Below are 16,384 nucleotides of genomic sequence, written 5' to 3'. Positions count from 1 at the left end.
AGTGTAACTGACCAATGATTGTTTTTAAGTAAGAATATTGATAAGGTTATATAATCAAAGGACCGATCATTATAAAGGTTAAATTTAAGAACGAGCAGAGTATGCATTTTTACGGAAGGAGCTTAGGTAACAATGACCTGACAAGAAAAGTCTGTAAAAACTGATGGATTTTGATACTAAGCGGGACACGCCTTTGGAGGAGCGATCCCCCGTGTCCCCAGCGCTGCGATAAACAAAGTGCCTGCTTCTTAACTTCACGTTGGTGTTAAGGAGTTTTATTCCGGATTTCGGTAACGGTTTTGGTGACCCAGATGGGACCTTGCGAGTGAGACTGGACGAGATCGAGCGTCGATCGAACTCCGGCCGGCACCGAGGTGTTCTCGGGGAGAACCATCACCCTCGACTCGCAAAGCTCCTCGCAGCGTTCCCTGGAAAAAAGGTAAGGCGCTGCTTCTTTGGAATTTGTTTGGAAAGCCCGCCCGTGAGGCGCGGCGAAAGCTTCGCAGGGTTGGGGCTTGGAGGGTACCCGTCTGCAGCGGAAGCCTAGGCGTCTGCCTGTAAGTCATATTGCTGGGTTGGACTTTGTGTATTATTTGGGACAATTGTCATTTGCATTTCTTTGGTATTTGGTATTTGAATGTATATAAGTATAATGGCATTAGCAAAATTGTTTAAGAATAAGAGTGCAGGAAACAGAACTGCTGATGAAAAGTTACCAAAAACATCACCGTTGGGACGTTTATTGGCACATTGGGGTGAATTGCAGGAAAAATGGTAAACAAACAGAACTTTGAGTTACAATACTATATTGCAGTTACTGTTGTTTTGTAGGAGAGAGAGTAAATGGAATAAAGCGCCATATGTAGATTTGTTCTTTTTAAGTGAACGTATCTGACGGGGACCGGAGGCGAGTCTCCCAGCACAACCTCTGGTTACAGCTAAACTGGGAGAACAGAAAATTGAATTTGAATTGACACTAGGGTCACCTTTTCAGTTTTAAATACCTTAGAGGGAGAGTTAAGTTTTGAAGAAATTGGTGGTGTCGGTGCAACAAGTGAACGAGCAACTAGACCCTTCTTTAAATCTTTAACAATGAAATTAGGAAAGCAACGGGTCACTCAGCAGTTTTTTTATGTGCCAAATTCTCCTAAAATCCTGTTAAGGAGAGATCTATTGGAGAACTTAGAGGCAGAAATTAAATTTAAAAGTGGAGAGATTAAAACTTTAATTCCAGAAACTAAACGTATCGAAGCAGTGGCTTTGTTGTTTAACAGGACGGTTACCGACAGCAGAAGATTATACCAGTCAAAGTATAATGCTGTAATTCCAATCATCTGGACTGGGAAGTTCCTGGTAAATCCAAAAAGCAGAACCTGTGAGAGTTGATTTAAAGCCAGGATCGAATCCGGTAAGAATTAAACGATACCCCCTAAAACCGGAAAGTCGGAAAGGGTTAGTAATGCTAATACAAAAATTTTTAAGATACAAATTGTTAATAGAATGTGAATCCAGATATAACACCCCGATCTTGCCTGTTAAAAGGCTAATGAAAAAGATGATAGATGAGTTCAAGACCTCCTCAGAGCAATAAATCAAATAGTACAAGATATTCATCCGGTAGTAGCAAATCCTTATACTTTGTTAACAACCCTAACGGAGAAACAAGAATGGTTCACAGTGTTAGACGGAAAAGATGCCTTTTTCCGTATTCCCTTGGATCCCAATAGTCAAGAGGTTTTTGCTTTGGAATGGGAAAATCCTGAGACTGGGAGAAAAACACCATATACGTGGACAGGCTTGCCTCAAGGCTTTAAGAATAGTCTTACCGTGTTTGGAAATCAATTGGCACGAGAATTAGGGATTTGGAAGAAAGAAAATAATCAAGAAATCTTGCTGAAATATGTGGATGATCTGTTAATTGTAGCTGAGACGGAAGAACAATGCACAAAGTCAACTATTAACTTTTTGAACTGTTGGGGAATCAGTGGATATCGAGTGTCAAAAGAAAAAAACCAAATAACCCAGAAAGAAGAAACTTATTTGAGTTTTAAAATCCTAAAAGGACAGAGACAATTGGGAACTGAGAGAAAAGAGGCAGTTTGTCGTCTCCCCGAACCTAAGACTAAAAAAATGAATGACGAGCATTTCCGGGAATGGTTGAGTGGTGTCACCTGTAGATTATAAATTGTGGCTTGCTGGCCCGACCTTTATAGGAGCAGCTCAAAACCTCAAACAACGGATTGGACCGATGCCGAGAAAGCTACTTTCCAAGAATGGAAACAGGCTGTAATAGGGGTGCCAGCCCTAGGCCTGCCAGATCTCACAAAGACACTTGAACTTTTTGCTCATGAAAGAAGAGGTGTAGCTCTGGGTAGCCTGGCCCAATATTTAGGGCCAAGTGGGCGAGCTGTGGCCTACTTCTCGAAGCGATTAGGTAATGTGAGTCTGGGATGATCTGGTCGTCCGAGAGCCGTCGCTGCAACTGTGCTACTGATCCAGGAAGCTCGTAAGTTCACCTGAGGACAAAGGATTAGAGGACAAAGGATTACTGTACGTTTCCCGTATGATAACTGTTGTGCTAAAACAGAAAGGGGGGCATTGGTTATCCCCTAGCAGAATGCTGAAATACCAAGTGGCGTTGCTGGAACAAGATGATGTTTACCTAAAAACTACTACCACCGTTAACCCTGTTGCATTTTCAACAACTGATCAAGTTAAAGGAGAACTGGAACGTGACTGCTTGCAGACAATCGAAAGAGTTTACTCCAGCTGACTGGATCTCTGAGATGTGCCGCTAGAAGAAACAGATTGGGAACTATATGCCGACGGAAGCGGTTCCATCTGTGAAGGAAAACGTTTATCAAGATAGACAATAACTACCGAGGAGGTAATTGCGTTGCCAACTTTGCCTTCGACGATATCTGCCCAAAAGGCTGAATTGATAGCTCTTATTCGAGCTCTGGAACTAAGTCAAGGAAAGCGAGTCAACACTTGGACAGACTCAAAAGTATGCTTCTGGAGTAGTACGTGCACATGGAGCGATACGGAGAGAAAGAGGACCGTTATCTGCACAAGGAACCACCACTCGGCACGCAGAACAAATACCGAAATTGTTAGAAACCGTTCCAAAACCAACAGCAGTCACGATAATGCACTGTAAAGCACATCAGTTAGGTAAGACCGGTCCTAACGCAGGTAACCGACTGGCTGATAAAGCTGCTAAAGAGGCTGCGGAAAAAGGCATCCTAGCACTAGTTCCAGAGAAAAGTACAAAATTGCCTAAAGAAACTCCGAATTATAACGAAAAAGATGAAGAATTAATTATTAGATTGCAGGCTAACAAAATGGAACAGGATAGGCTGTAACACCGACAGGTCAAATAATAGTCCCACCCACAATAATAAGAGAAGTTGGCCGAGCTGAACATCACAAAGTATATTGGGGAACAGAAAGTGAAATATGACAAAGATTGTTTAAACAATTAGAAGCGGATGTGAAATTTATATATAAAAATATCCCCGAATCAGTAGTAAGATCATCTTTGGGATTATGAAATAAGGAAATTTTTTAGGAGAATATTAGCAAATTGATTGTATAGAATTGCCTTGAAAAGAAGGATATATCCTAGTTTTAGTTGATATCTTTACTGGGTGGCCCGAGGCTTTCCCTTGTCGCACCAACAAAGCAAGGGAAGTACTCAAAGTCTTGCTCAAAGAGATAATACCAAAATATGGGGTGCCTGTAGGAATGTCATCTGACAATGGCCCTCATTTTATAGCAAAGATTGTGAGACAAGTTGAGCAAAGTATTATCTATAGATTGAGACTATCACTCACACCCCATATAGACCACAAGCAAGTGGGGGGGCAGGGGGAGGGGGGGGGGGAGAGGGAGAGAGCGAGAGAGAGAGAGAGAATGAACTATACCCTTAAGCAACAGTCGAGTAAAATTTGTCAGGAAACCTCACTCCTCACATGGGTTAAAGCATTACCCATGGCTCTATTAAGAATCAGAGTATAGCCAGAAGAGAAAGAAAATTTAAGTCATTATGAAATGTTGTATGAAAGACCGTATCAAGAGTCCTATGTTCTGAGTATCTTGAGTCCCTTTGGAGATATGTTTTTAAAAGGTGTTATGATTTCTTTAAGCAATTCTTTTCAAGAACTTTGTCAGTATGTCTCCACAGCTGGACCCTTAGAACTGGACGTAGCAGCGCATCCCTTCCGACCAGGAGATTGAATATATATAAAATCACTGAGAAGTGGAAAGGACCGTATCGAGTCATTTTAACAACCCTTATAGCAGTAAAGGTCTGGGAGAAGAACCTTGGCTTCATTATTCAAGAATAAAGAAAGCACCAACAAGAAACCGGAAGTCTAAAGAAACTGGCCCTTTAAAACTGAAAATCTATAAGTAAGTTTCACGTTATCTGTTTGGGAAAACAGCTGTGTAAAGTTGATAATATTGGGGTTGCTATTAGGAATATTGTCGAGGGCAATAATCTTTTTGTGTGTTTAGAGGGCGTATGCATTTTTTTTGAGGGGTTCTAAACATGAGATAAACAAAATGAAACAATTATTGTTTGAGCTATTAATCTTGAGATTAACCGTTTTTGTAATTTGGATTAAAAAAAAAAATAATCTAGTTTTGTAACTGATTCAAAGTTTTGTAAAGACACAAAATTTAACCTCAGTAACAGCCTGCCTTCCGATTCCAAAGTCAGATGAAAATCTAGTTCCGTGGGGAATACTGACATTGAATTTAACCAAAACTTGAGAAAAGATGCAGAACAATGAGAATCATTTTAGCAAATTAAATGGGATGGATTTAAAAGGCAATTATTTTTTTTAAATTTGAAAGAAGGAATTATAGCGTTGTGAATTATAACGTTACCAAACCATCCACCTCATGGACAAAAGAATTCATTTAATCGCCCTTCGGGAGAAAGTTGTACAAGCACCCCTTGGGGCTGTCAGTTGCCAAAACCGTAGAGACAAGTGCAAAAAGGAACTTGGGATCATATTGAAACTATAAAACGATGTCTAGAATTTACTGGAGTTCCAGGATCCTTTTTCGAGCCACCCAGAGTCGGGACCATCTATGGAAATTTAGACTGGTTTAGACAACCAGAGAAAAATCACAGATCCTAAACAGAGCTGAATGAAGGCTTATACTTGCAGCTCTTCTGACCCCAAACTCCAAAGACTTTCTCTAGTAGCTAAAGCTCTAAGATGGGGATGTATTTGCAGAAAGCATAATAATATTTGACATGATCTTTGGTCCCCTCTTCGGGACCAAACGGAAAAAATTTCGCTTGGAGTTGACTGTATTAAAGGACAGGTGAAAAGTTCAGGCTTAACTGCTTGGGTGACTAGTGATGATATATGATCCACTCACCTTTTCATGAAGGAGAAAGGCAACTCGTGGACTTTAGACTTAATAACTCTATCCTCTCTCTGGAAGAAATCTCCCTTGTGGCCTCGCTGGTGGACCTGGGTAAATGGAAAAGATGATACCTGGCAATGGCCAAGTCTTAGAACTAAAATAAGAGGGGTATTAAAATCTGTATTTTGACCCCAGTTAACAGCTCTTCCCAATCAGCTGACTCTTGACATCTTTCATTCAATCAAGGAAGTGCCTGCTGCTTAAGTTCACATTGGTGTTGAGGAGTTTTGTTCCGGATTTGGGTACCACAGCTGCGGGCCGGGGCTGGAGGAGCCGCAGGTGCGGGCAGTGAGGCTGATGGGGACGGCCGCTCCCTGGCCAGGGGGGGCTGCCGGGGGAGGGGCCGGGGCGGGGCCGGTGGGAGCCCAGGCAGGAGCGGAGCGGAGCGGAGCGGCGGCCGGGGTGCGGCTGCCCCTCGGGAGAAGGTGAGCGGGGCCGGGCGCCCCTCGGACCGCGAACGTCGGAGGCGGGGGTGGCCCGGGGGGGGGTGGGGGCCGCCTGTGCCGAGGCCGGGGGCCCTGGGGGCTCACAGGGCGGCTGGGAGCACGTGCGCGCGGGGGGGGGGGGGGGGCTCACAGTGCGGCTGTGAGCACGTGAGCGCGCGGGGGGGTGTCACCGGACCCCGTGGCGGGGCTGCGCAGTCGGCCGGCGGGTTCCGGGGAAAGCCCCGAGGGGGACGGCGGGGTCCGTGTCGGACGCACGGAGCGGTGGCGGGGCCGCGCCGTGCCGTGCCGAAGCGGCGGCGGCGGGCGCTGCCCGGAGCCGGAGCCGGAGCCGGGCGGGGGGTGCCGCGCCGTGCCGGAGCCGGGCGGCGAAAGCGCGCCGGAGCTGCCCGGAGCGGCGCTGGGGGCTCGGCGGAACTGCGGCTGCGCTGGCGTGGGCGGAAACGGAAGCGGCGTCCCCTCGGGGCCAGGCAGCAGGGCAGGCTGCCTCCCGGGGCATGCCGGGAGCTGTAGTTTTCGCGGACTCGGCGGCCGGGCGGCAGCGTGGCTCTCGGGCGCGGCGTAGTCCTCGCTGCCGCCGCGGCCCCCGGAGTCCGACCAGGTCAGACGCAGGAGCGTTACCGGTTTCGCGTGGTTTTCCGCGGGCTTCCCGCCGCGCCCGCTCCCCGACCAGCCGTGCGGACGCGCCTCCCGGGCGCATGCGCCGTCCTGCGCGTGGGGCAGCCCGGCGTTCGCTCGCTGCTCTGACCCCTCCGGCGCATGCGCGGTCCCTGGGAGCAGCGTGGTGGTGCGCAGGGCGGGGGTCTCAGCGGCAGCGGGCGAGCGCCGGGACCGCGGGTGAGGCGAGCGATCCCCTCCGGCGGGGGCGGTGGCAGTGGCGGGGGGTGCCTCCTGTCCGCTGGCCGCCCAGGGCTGGCGGGACGGGAAGCTGCGAAGCGGCCGCCGCGGCAGGCTCCCGGTCCGCCGGAGGCGAGCCGGGCCGGGGCAGCGCCGGGCAGTTCCCCGAGAGCCGATAGAAGGGAAGAGGGGACGGAGGCGGGCACCCCCCAGGCGCGGCCAGCGGGCGCCTCCCCGAGTCGCCGGAGCTCCCCCGGCGCCTTCGCTCGGCCCGTGCGGCTGCCCCCAGCTCCAGCCCCTCCCCTGAAGCCTGCGCTGTAGCCACAGGCAGCCCCCGGGCCCTGTCGTGAGGGCAGCAAGCTGGCCCTGCGATGTTCTCGAGTCTCCCTGAACGTGGGTGCCGTTAGCAGCGGCGCGGGGAACGAGCGGCGTCTGCGGAAGCCCCTGCGGAAGGAGGGGCTCCGGCCAGGGTCGAGCTACGGTAATAACGGTCGCTGCTGCCTCTTTCCCTCTCCCAGAGGCCACGCTGTGAGTGCGGTTGTCCGTTCGTCCCCGGGGATGCCGTTGACTGCAGCAGCCTCAGGCTTGCGTGGGCTGTCTCTGCCTGGCCTCCCTCTCCTCACGGCGCGGGAGCACAGAGGGACAGGCGGAGCGCTTACTGGCTGTGGACGGGAGCTGCTGAAGCTGGAGAGGCCACAGAAAGGTAAAGAAGAAGAAACGGCAGGCCATCTGGCTGGCAGCTGCCTCCCGCTGCAGGCAAGAGAGAGCCTGCCTCTCTGGGTGTGGGAGGATCCCGCCTCGTAGTCCACAGCAGGTCAGACCGCCAGGGTCTGTATGCATGACCAGCAGCGCGGTACGGCCACATAGTGAGCGAGCGAGCGAGGCTACGTGTCTAGGAGGCCTCATCTCGTAAGAGCTGCGAGGCGCTCGCGTGTTCCGTTATGTGGAGGACAGCCAAGCGACTGGAGTTACAGAAGAGCAAGGGAGGAGAGAAGGAGAAAGAAGCGTCTGAACTGGCAAGGTCTCCTGGCAGCTCCAAGAGCGAGAGCTGTGGTGCGTCCTGGGCCCTCGGGGCCCTGTCGCTCCTCTTGTGCCTCCCGGTCCCTCCCTCCCCCTCTCCTGACCGCCTCGCTTTCTCATGCTGCTGTGACGTTTGTTTTTTTGTTTGTTTGTTTGTTTATTTTGCTTCCCTGTGCCTCCTCTCTTCTGTCTATTCTCTTGTCCTGCTCCCTCTTCCTCCCCCCCTTCCTCTCTCTCTCTCTCATTCGACTGCCCCCCTTTCTTTTTCTCTCTGCGTTCTTGTCCTGCTCCCTCTCCCTCTCCCCCCGCCCCATCCCCGTCTTTGTCCTGCAGCCAGTCGCTGTTTTTTCCTTTTCCATCTCCTTGTCCTGATCTGCATCCGCCTCTTTCCCCGCCTCCCAATTTCTCTGGCCTGTTGCCCTGGCGTTCTTTTCCTCTCTGCGCCTGTACGTGCCGCTCTGTGTCCCTGCCTTCCTATCTCTCTTCTTCCTACTTTCTGTTTCTATCCCTTTGTCTTGCTCGCTGTTGCTGTTTATTTTTGTCATTCTGGATCTCACTGTCCCCGTCCTCCTTCCTGTTCATCTCTTACTCTCTGTGACCCTTTGTGCTGCTTCCTGCCCCTTTTTTATTCACCCTCCCTCTCTCTGCAGGGCTCCTGATACCTCTCTTTCTAAGTTTCCCAACCCCCTGTGCTTCTCACGGTCTCTCTCTCTGTCAGTCTCTCTCTCTCTGTCAGTCTCTCTCTCTCTCTCGTTCTCATTGTTCTTGTCTGTCGCGCTGTCTTGCTTCCTGTCCCGTCGTTTCTCGCTGTATCCCTTTGTCCCGCTCCCTGCGGGACATTCGTATTCCTCTCTGTCCTGAGGACCGTCCCAGTTTTTTATCTCCGTCCTGCCGCTGTCCTGAGTTTTCCTTCTCTGCCATGTTCCCTGTCCCTCTTTCTGTCTCTTTTCCTCTGTCCCTGCTGCTTATTTCTCCATCTCTGTCCAGACCCCTGTCCCTTCCCCCCCCGCCCCGCCTTGCTGTTCCTCTGCCTTGCTTTCTTTCGCTGCCTTTTCTGTCTGTCTTTCTCTGCCCCATTCCCTCTCCCGCCCTTTCTAACTGTGTCTGCCTGTCCAGCTAGCTGTCGCTTCTTTCTTTTTTCTGTTCCTCAGTACTTTTTTCTTTTTCCGTCTCTCTCTCCCGCTGCCCATCGCAGTTGGTTTTTTCCCCTCCGATGCTGGCCTGCTCTTTGTCCCTTTTGTCTCTCTGTGTCCTTCTGTCATGCTCCCGGTGTCTATTTAATCCCTTCATCTCTGTCCTGCAGCCCGTCGCTATTTTTTTTTTCCTCTTCCGTCCCTTTGTCCTGCTCTCCGTCCTTGTCTCTCTTTCCCTTGGTTCTGCCTCCCGTCCTTTTTTCCTTTCTTGCTCCATCTCTCTGTCCTGCTCCCTATCCCTCGCGCGCTCTCTCTGTTTCTGTGTCCTTCTCCTTGCCTTTCCCCACGGTCTCTGTCTTGTACCCTCTTTGGTTTTCTTGTTTTCTGGGTGGCTGGGCCCGGCTACCCGCGGGGGTGCTTCGGCTGGGGGTTTGGGGTGGGGGCCTGGCCGTGCCGGTGATGGCGGGGAAATAAAGCCTGAAACGGCAATCGTGAAGCGACGCCCTGCCTGTGCTGGGGCTGCCCCGCAGAGGCGTGGGGCCGGGCCCTCCGCAGGTCCCGAGCACTCCCCGAAACTACGTGTGGGGCCCCGGGGGTGCAGGGCTGTGGGGTGGCTTACGCTCGGCGTCGCCCGTGGGCACTGCAGGGTCAGAAATGGAGAACAAGTTTTCTGTTCCTGGGGCTTGACAACAGGCTCGCGTGGCTGATGTGGGGGCTCGGAAACAGACCGAGCTGCGCGGCTTTGGGCCCAGAAACAGAGGTCCGGCCCTGCGTGTTTGGGCCTTGAGAACGGGCTCAGCAGCCGGGTTTTTTGGCTCCCAAACGGGCCCCGAGTCAGCTGGTGCGGGGTCCAAAAGCGGGAGCCGGCTTGGCTGGTTTTGCAGGCGGGTGGGAGGGTGTTGGGGGCTACGGGGGGAAGCGGGGGGCGGGCAGGGTGCGTGGACCCTCCCCGGAGATGGGGGTCTGGTTGTGTCGGACGCCGAAGTTTGGGAGTCCGGCACGCAGCAGGCCGAACTCAACATCTGTGATGGTCTGTGGGGGGGAAAGGCGCTTTTCAGACCCCACGTGCCCTCTTTGAGTCCAGCTCTTCTTTCTGCGCTGCTCAGAATAGTTGTTAAGTAATTAATCGCGCAAACTAACGAATATTTATTCGGCGTGCAACTCTGATGTTTAATCCCAATGCTCCAGTTTTGACAGCAGTTGATATACAACCTTATGGAAAGCCCAGACCGTTGCACGTAGCTGGAGCTTGTAAGGAGAAGCAGCTGAAATCAGCCGGAGCTTCAGTGCGGAGCTGGGGCTTCAACGAGCCAGAACTGTAGCAAGCGGGAGCTGGAACGAGGCGGGGTGTCCGCTGTCTGGAGCGTGCATTAGCCAGAGGCAAAAGTACCTGCGGCTGTAAGGAGCAGGAGGCGCGATTAGCTGGAGCGTCTTTTCGCTGGAGCGTCCGTCGGCCGGACTGCGCTCCCAGCACGGCGGAAGAGCGGCCGGGCGCGGGCAGGGCTGTCCGCAGCGAGCCGCTCCGAGCAGCAGGGAGGTGAGTTGTCCTTCTGCCAGCGGGGAGCCCGGCCTCTTCCCTCGGGCATGCAATCCACGCCGCGCTCCTCTCTCTGCGTGGAGGGTCTCTCCCGGTCCGTTCCCGCGGGCAGAAGCGAGGTGGGGGTCCCCCGTCTCTCCTGGGGCAGCCCCCCCTGCGAGGGGGCGCGGGCGAGGTGTCGTCGTCCCCTCGGTACCGGGCAAAGGGGAGAGAAACCGGCCGGCGGGAGCTCCTGGGGTGCAGAGCCCTTCCGGCAGAATCCTCCCCTGTCTTTTCACCGATGGCTGGGTGTGACAAGCAGGTTCATTTCTTTGTCTCCTCTTCTCCCAGCGTAACCTTCCGCGTCACACGAAGAAAATCCTGCGTGGTCAGTTCCGCTTGCTGCTCAGGTAATCGCACGTATCGGGCTGGGGGAGCGGAGAGAAACACTTGCGAGTTCGAGGGCGCTACAGATGCTCCACGTTAAACCCACAGAGAAGGCAAATTTGCTGCTAGTGCAGAAAGGGTGATGGAAAAATTGCTGTTCACAGATCGTGCCCTGTTCCTGAACTGGTCCCTTGATGTGTTTTTGTTTCAGGGGAAAGAATGAAATTTCCTGTCTGGTAAATTCAGAGCTGCCTGTTAGCTTCTTCAGGGTCGAGTGTTTCTCTTCTCTCTGTTCGTACTGATTTGATGGGCAAGCTGGAAATAGCCTTTTACTTTTTTATGTATAACTGAATTTTTAGGAATATGTGGTGTCCCCGTAGTTCATTTTTGAGCACCTAGATGCCAGTAGAAATGTAATGAGCGAAACATGATGGGAACTGGTACTTAAACTTGATTTTTATTTGGGGTTTTTTTTTTTCCTTCCCCATTAAGAGTGTTGATGGCATGTTGTCCCGTGGGACAATCCCCATTCCGTTCAGCGGAGTCTTCAGTCTAGGACTTTTAAGTGGAAAAAATTTGTCCTTCCAAAAAGGGACTAGTCATTCCTAGGACCGAGGCATAGACTTGGAGAGTCGCTTAAGTACGTGATCGGAATTAAAGCCAACTTTCAGTTGATGTTGCTGCTGTTGGTCTTTGCTTTCATTGATTTCTCCACCACTCCCTCGTGGTTGGGAGCTCTGAATCGTAATGTTTTTCGGTCTCTAACACATTTCCACCCCCACCCCCCAAAAAAAGGAGAGGCAGTGTCTAAAAGTTAATTAGTTTCCTCACAAATGCGTGAGTAAATAAAATTTGAGTTATGATGATTAAAACCGTATAAATGACACCAGTCTTGCAGATCTGGATTATTTCGGAACAGGCATTCATCACACGCAGAAGTCGTCAGGGTACGCATCACCGGCGCTTCATGCTCTGACAAGACAAAATGCTGAGGCAGGGATGAGCTCTGCAAGAAGAAGAAAGAAAAAAAAAAAAAAGGCGGCTACAGGGTCACGGTTTTGTTTTGTTGTTGTTTGATTTTAGAGAGTGCAATATTGACTGGTGCCAGCCTGCAGAGCTCTTGTGCTGCCTGACCTCTCCTTCTCTTTCGTGGCTGTAATTGTCGTTTGGATAATTGTAGAAGAGCAATTAAGTTACTTGCCTCTGTGAATGTGCTGGTAATACCAGGAAGGCAAATGCTTGAACCAGTAGTGAATAACTTGGCGACGAGTAGAATTTCTGAAGGAAGAACAGCAGCAGCAACAGGAAGCAAATAGCAAGTGACCAGAAACTTGCGTGTGTCAAAGGCATCAAAGCTTTCTTGCCGAACGTTGTTTGGCAATATGTTCCAAATGGCTTTTTTCGGTAAACGTAAATTTTCAGGAAGTTCAGGGCTGTGTGTGGCAAAACGTGTCCCTCTGCGTACACGTCCTGCTACGTAAATAGCATGGGTCAGTGGCAAGTCCAGTGGCAGGGCTGCCGTGCCCTACTCTCGACGTTGCCGTGGTAGTGTTGCGGTATTTAGACCTTCACGGACGGGCCGAGGAATGGAAGGAGAATGCCCGTTTTCTGTAAGGGCTCAGAATGCCGACCCTTTTCTCTGCCTGCCGCTCCCCTGTGCGTGAGATGAAGCTGTTTTATTTTTCTCCCTTGTTCCTGGTCTAAATATTTCTGGAGCTGTTGCTGCTGTGGGTTTGCAGTTGGTGTTACTGCGTTTTTGTAGCGTTCTAGCGATGGGTCGTTTCTGCTGTGGCGAAGCGTCGAGATACGGTTTTCGGTTTAAAGCGTCAGAAACTACGTTCACGGAACCGGTAACTCACGGCGTAGGGGAAACCGATCTGGCGCGTGCAGCTGTGCTCGCAGGGCTGCTCGGTGGCTCCTCATCAAAACGGCAGGGTGTGTGCGTGGACATCCGTAGGGTTGCGCTCTGGGTCCGAGAGCGTTAACGTATTTTTGCTGTTGGAAGATGGAATGGAGCGTGTGCCTGTTAAATCTCAGGGCGGTCAAAAGCTAGGAGGGACCCTGAGCGGGTTTGGTGGCACAACTGCGGTTTTAAAAGATCTTGACCGTTTGGAGCAACGGCCTGGAAAAAATGATTCCTTTTTTGCAACGAGGCAGTTCACAAGGACAGATGTGTTGCTGTGCTCTTTAGCAAAACTACTCAACTTGCGACGTATAGGGTGATGAAGCCTCGGCTATACTAAGGCTTGAGAAAATGTATGTAGGTCTCTATGTCTGTCACCTGCGTATATCTAGGAAAGTGAGTTCTAGTGAAAGTAAAGTTGCCAATGAGTCAAAAAAGAAAGGAAAAAAAAAAAGGCACAGTTGTCTGAAAAAATGCAAAAGCTCTAGTGGCCTGTGTCAACAACTGTACCGAAGATGACGCAAAAATACTTTTTCCTCCGCTCAGTCGTACTGTCTTCGCAAACCTTCACAAAAAAAAAAAAAGGCAGCTTTGGATTCCTACCCAGCTTTGTGCTAATGTTTTTTCTTCTTCTCTCAGCTGGATGTCAGCTGGCACTGTTTCGCCGTGGTTGCCCTTTCTTCTGCCGTGACGGTACGAGACAGATGGAAAGATTCCGTAGTGGCCTGCAAGTACAAGGTACGCCTACGACGTGTGTCTGCATTTTTCCAAAGGTACTTGCGGTATGGACTTTAACGTTGAGAGTGTGCCAACTCTCCTTCTACTTTTTTTTACATGAAATATTTTAACACAAATACTAAAAATAAGTTCTGTTCCGGAGCATGTTACACCTATACAAAGTTTACTTCCCTCAGTTTATTTTCTCTTCCTGAAAGCATAATCTTCTGTTGCTGTGTGCTTGCTAGTAAATGATACTGTGAAAATAATTTTGTACTAAAAGAGGGAAGAAACTGTTCGTAAGAGTTCAGCTGTTCAGAAGAAACAGACTTTGTTTTCACGATAAAAGCTTTATGCTTTTACAGTCAATGATTTTTTTTTTTTTTTTTTAAATATCTTATAGTAGTACTCAAAAACGTTACGGAGATAATTAGCATCTGTACTAAAAGCAATCAAGGTCAAAGAAGAGACGTGGACAAGACAGGACAAACGGGCGTCGCACCTGTGTGTTGTCCAGGCTTTCCCAGGAAGCATTAGCAGCCTTGTAACTAGTGACAGTGAGTCCTGAGGTGTTTTTGATGAGTTACTGCTTCAGTAATGTATTTTTTCCTTTAACCTACAGTGTGTAATTTTGACTTCAGTTGGAAAGAGATTTTCCAGAATGGAAGTCTTTCTCTCTCAAAGAAATTTTGTTTTATGAACTTCCCATCAGAGTGGATCTTCAGAGGTGATCGACTTGACAGTAGAAGTCATCAGTAACGAGACTTTTCACTCTCTTTAAAAAAAGAAAAAAAAAAAAAGTCAATTTCCTTCCAAAGACCCAAGCGCAGCCCATCTTCCTAAAGTTGATGGCATCACTGGTCTTTGGTTTCTCAGTTGTAACAGTCGAGATAACATGAAAACGTGTTGCTCTGCATGCTTCGGTACTGCCAAAAGCATTAGGGAATCCGCCAGTCCTTTTTGGTAGTCTGAGGTATTGCAGCACTGGGGATTTTACAAATTGACTTGCATTGTTTAAACTGTAACTGCCAAATAGCTGTAGTATATGATGTTAGGTGTACGTAAGCAGTTAGGTATTTTTCTAAATGTTTAAAAAGAGAGGCAACTGAATGTTATGGGGATTTTTTCCTGATGTTTTGACGGAGTGCTCTGAAGTACTTTCTTTCTGTCTGGCTTTCAATGGTGTGTTTCCCTGGCAGTTCAGTAGCACCTCTCTTGGGCAGCTCAGCTGGCCAGGTGTCCCTCCGCGTTCTGTAACACGCACAAAAACCCCTAGTTGCGTTATAACTGTGTACTTTGGAGAGAGATAATTCAATGGTATGAATTCAGAGCTGTGCAAGTTAAGGTAATGGAAAAGGAAAAATCAAATACTTTTACAGTATAAGTATTTTTATTGGACGTGTATAAACATGGGCACACCTTTTTAGTGTAAAGTGAATTATTGAGATTTATTCTTTATTTTTCATTTTGCTCTTTGGAGTTTTCCACTTCACTTTCGGCTTTATTCACCAAACAAGCAAGATGCAAAGCGGCAGCAGCAGGAGCGCAAGGGCTGTAGCTGTTGCGGTGGATCCGTAAGCGTAGATTCTGATTGCGTACGACCTCGTCCCGCAGCCTCCCAGGGTTATCTCCCTGCAGCAGTGCTGTAAGGAAGGGAGGAGACGTTTTCCAGCACCGGCAAGAGTGTTTACTTGTATGCTAAGAAGGTGTTCAAAATGGTATCGATTAGCCTAAATGCTGATTTTAAGTGTTCAGATAGCTCTTAACTTTTAAAGGAGGTGGTGTATTTCGAGCTGACCTGTTTACCTGGAATCCTGCTTTAGCTCAGCGACTCTTCTTGTGCACCCCCAGCCTCTGCTGGCAGGGCGGTATGAGAAGCTGGAAGGTCCTTGACTTAGTATAAACACTGCTTAGCAACAACTACAGCATCGGTGTGTTGTCAACATTATTCTCATCCTAAATCCAAAATGGCCCTGTACCAGCTACTCAGAAGAAAATGAACTTTATTCCAGCCGAAACCAGGACAACCCCAAACCCTCTGATTCTGGGGCTGCAACGGAAAAAACCAAACGACTTTGGGACTCCTGGGAAAGCCAAATCCGCCTGGATTTGTGCAGCTGGAAAGCAAAAAACCCACCCCATTTTCATGCACAAACCCACAACCAAAAGATCACCCCCTTTTATGTTGTGGAAAAGCACTGAAACACACCCCAAACTGAGTATTTTGAAAAAGCAAAAAACTCCCCCGTTAGGGGAAGATTGGGGATGAAGCACAAGCAGTTTGAGGGGCGTTGCTGGGGGTCCTCCCAGTGTGGATGATCTGGTGTGGATGCTCTGTTGCAGGTTATCCCAGGTGAGTTACCTGCTGTGGATCATCCTGGGTGGCCTCCCTGGGGTAGGTCATCCCCACCCGTGTCCCCCCATGCACCTCTGTACCCTCACCTACCCTCTCCCCGGCGTGTGTTTCTCCCCCATATATGCTCCCCGCTGCTTCAGCCCGCCCCCTTCACCCATTCGAGTTTTTAACCCACGCGAGTTGTTTCCCCCCGCATCCCCTGCTCTTCTATCTCCTGTCCCCCCACCCGGCTTCCTTTCCCTCCTCCATATTCCACACACACACACCCCCCCCCCATCATCCGTCAGGCTCCAGACCCCTGGCATGCTGCCTGCACCCCATTCTCTGTCATTTTTTTTTCTTCTTTTCCTTACAAGTTGTTGTTGTTTCTTTTAAATGATTAAACTGTTTTCGTTTCAAGCCACGAGTTTTCTCACTTTCGCCCTTCCGATTGTCTCCCCGTCCCACTGGGGGCGGGGGAGCGAGTGAGCGGTCGCGTGGGGCTTTGTTGCTGGCTGGCGTTAAACCACGACACGAGGTGAGTTGCAAGCCCTGCCTGGCTAATGCTGGAGGCTCTCTATGTTCCTCCTGCCATCTTGACGGGCCGTCCTTGTTCTTCATTGCCGCTTTATAGCGAGCGCCTCTCGC

The 16,384-nt window shown here is 50.0% G+C and overlaps 1 long non-coding RNA gene across 2 annotated transcripts; it reads left to right on the top strand.

Moving 5' to 3' along the window:
- The first annotated feature begins 7,434 nt into the window (after positions 1-7,434).
- Positions 7,435-15,907, top strand: LOC138685615 (uncharacterized). Of its 2 annotated transcripts, XR_011324914.1 has the most exons (4): positions 7,435-7,778; positions 10,746-10,804; positions 13,324-13,422; positions 15,745-15,907. It is a non-coding gene; the product is annotated as an uncharacterized lncRNA (long non-coding RNA). The 2 variants fall into 2 exon arrangements; XR_011324913.1 differs by lacking the exon at positions 10,746-10,804 and having other exon boundaries at positions 7,439-7,778; positions 15,745-15,899.
- Positions 15,908-16,384: the final 477 nt, after the last annotated feature.

The sequence above is a fragment of the Haliaeetus albicilla genome, chromosome 6 (assembly GCF_947461875.1).
Source record: "Haliaeetus albicilla chromosome 6, bHalAlb1.1, whole genome shotgun sequence".
Lineage (NCBI taxonomy): Eukaryota > Metazoa > Chordata > Aves > Accipitriformes > Accipitridae > Haliaeetus > Haliaeetus albicilla.
This window is presented reverse-complemented; position numbering and strand designations above follow the sequence as displayed.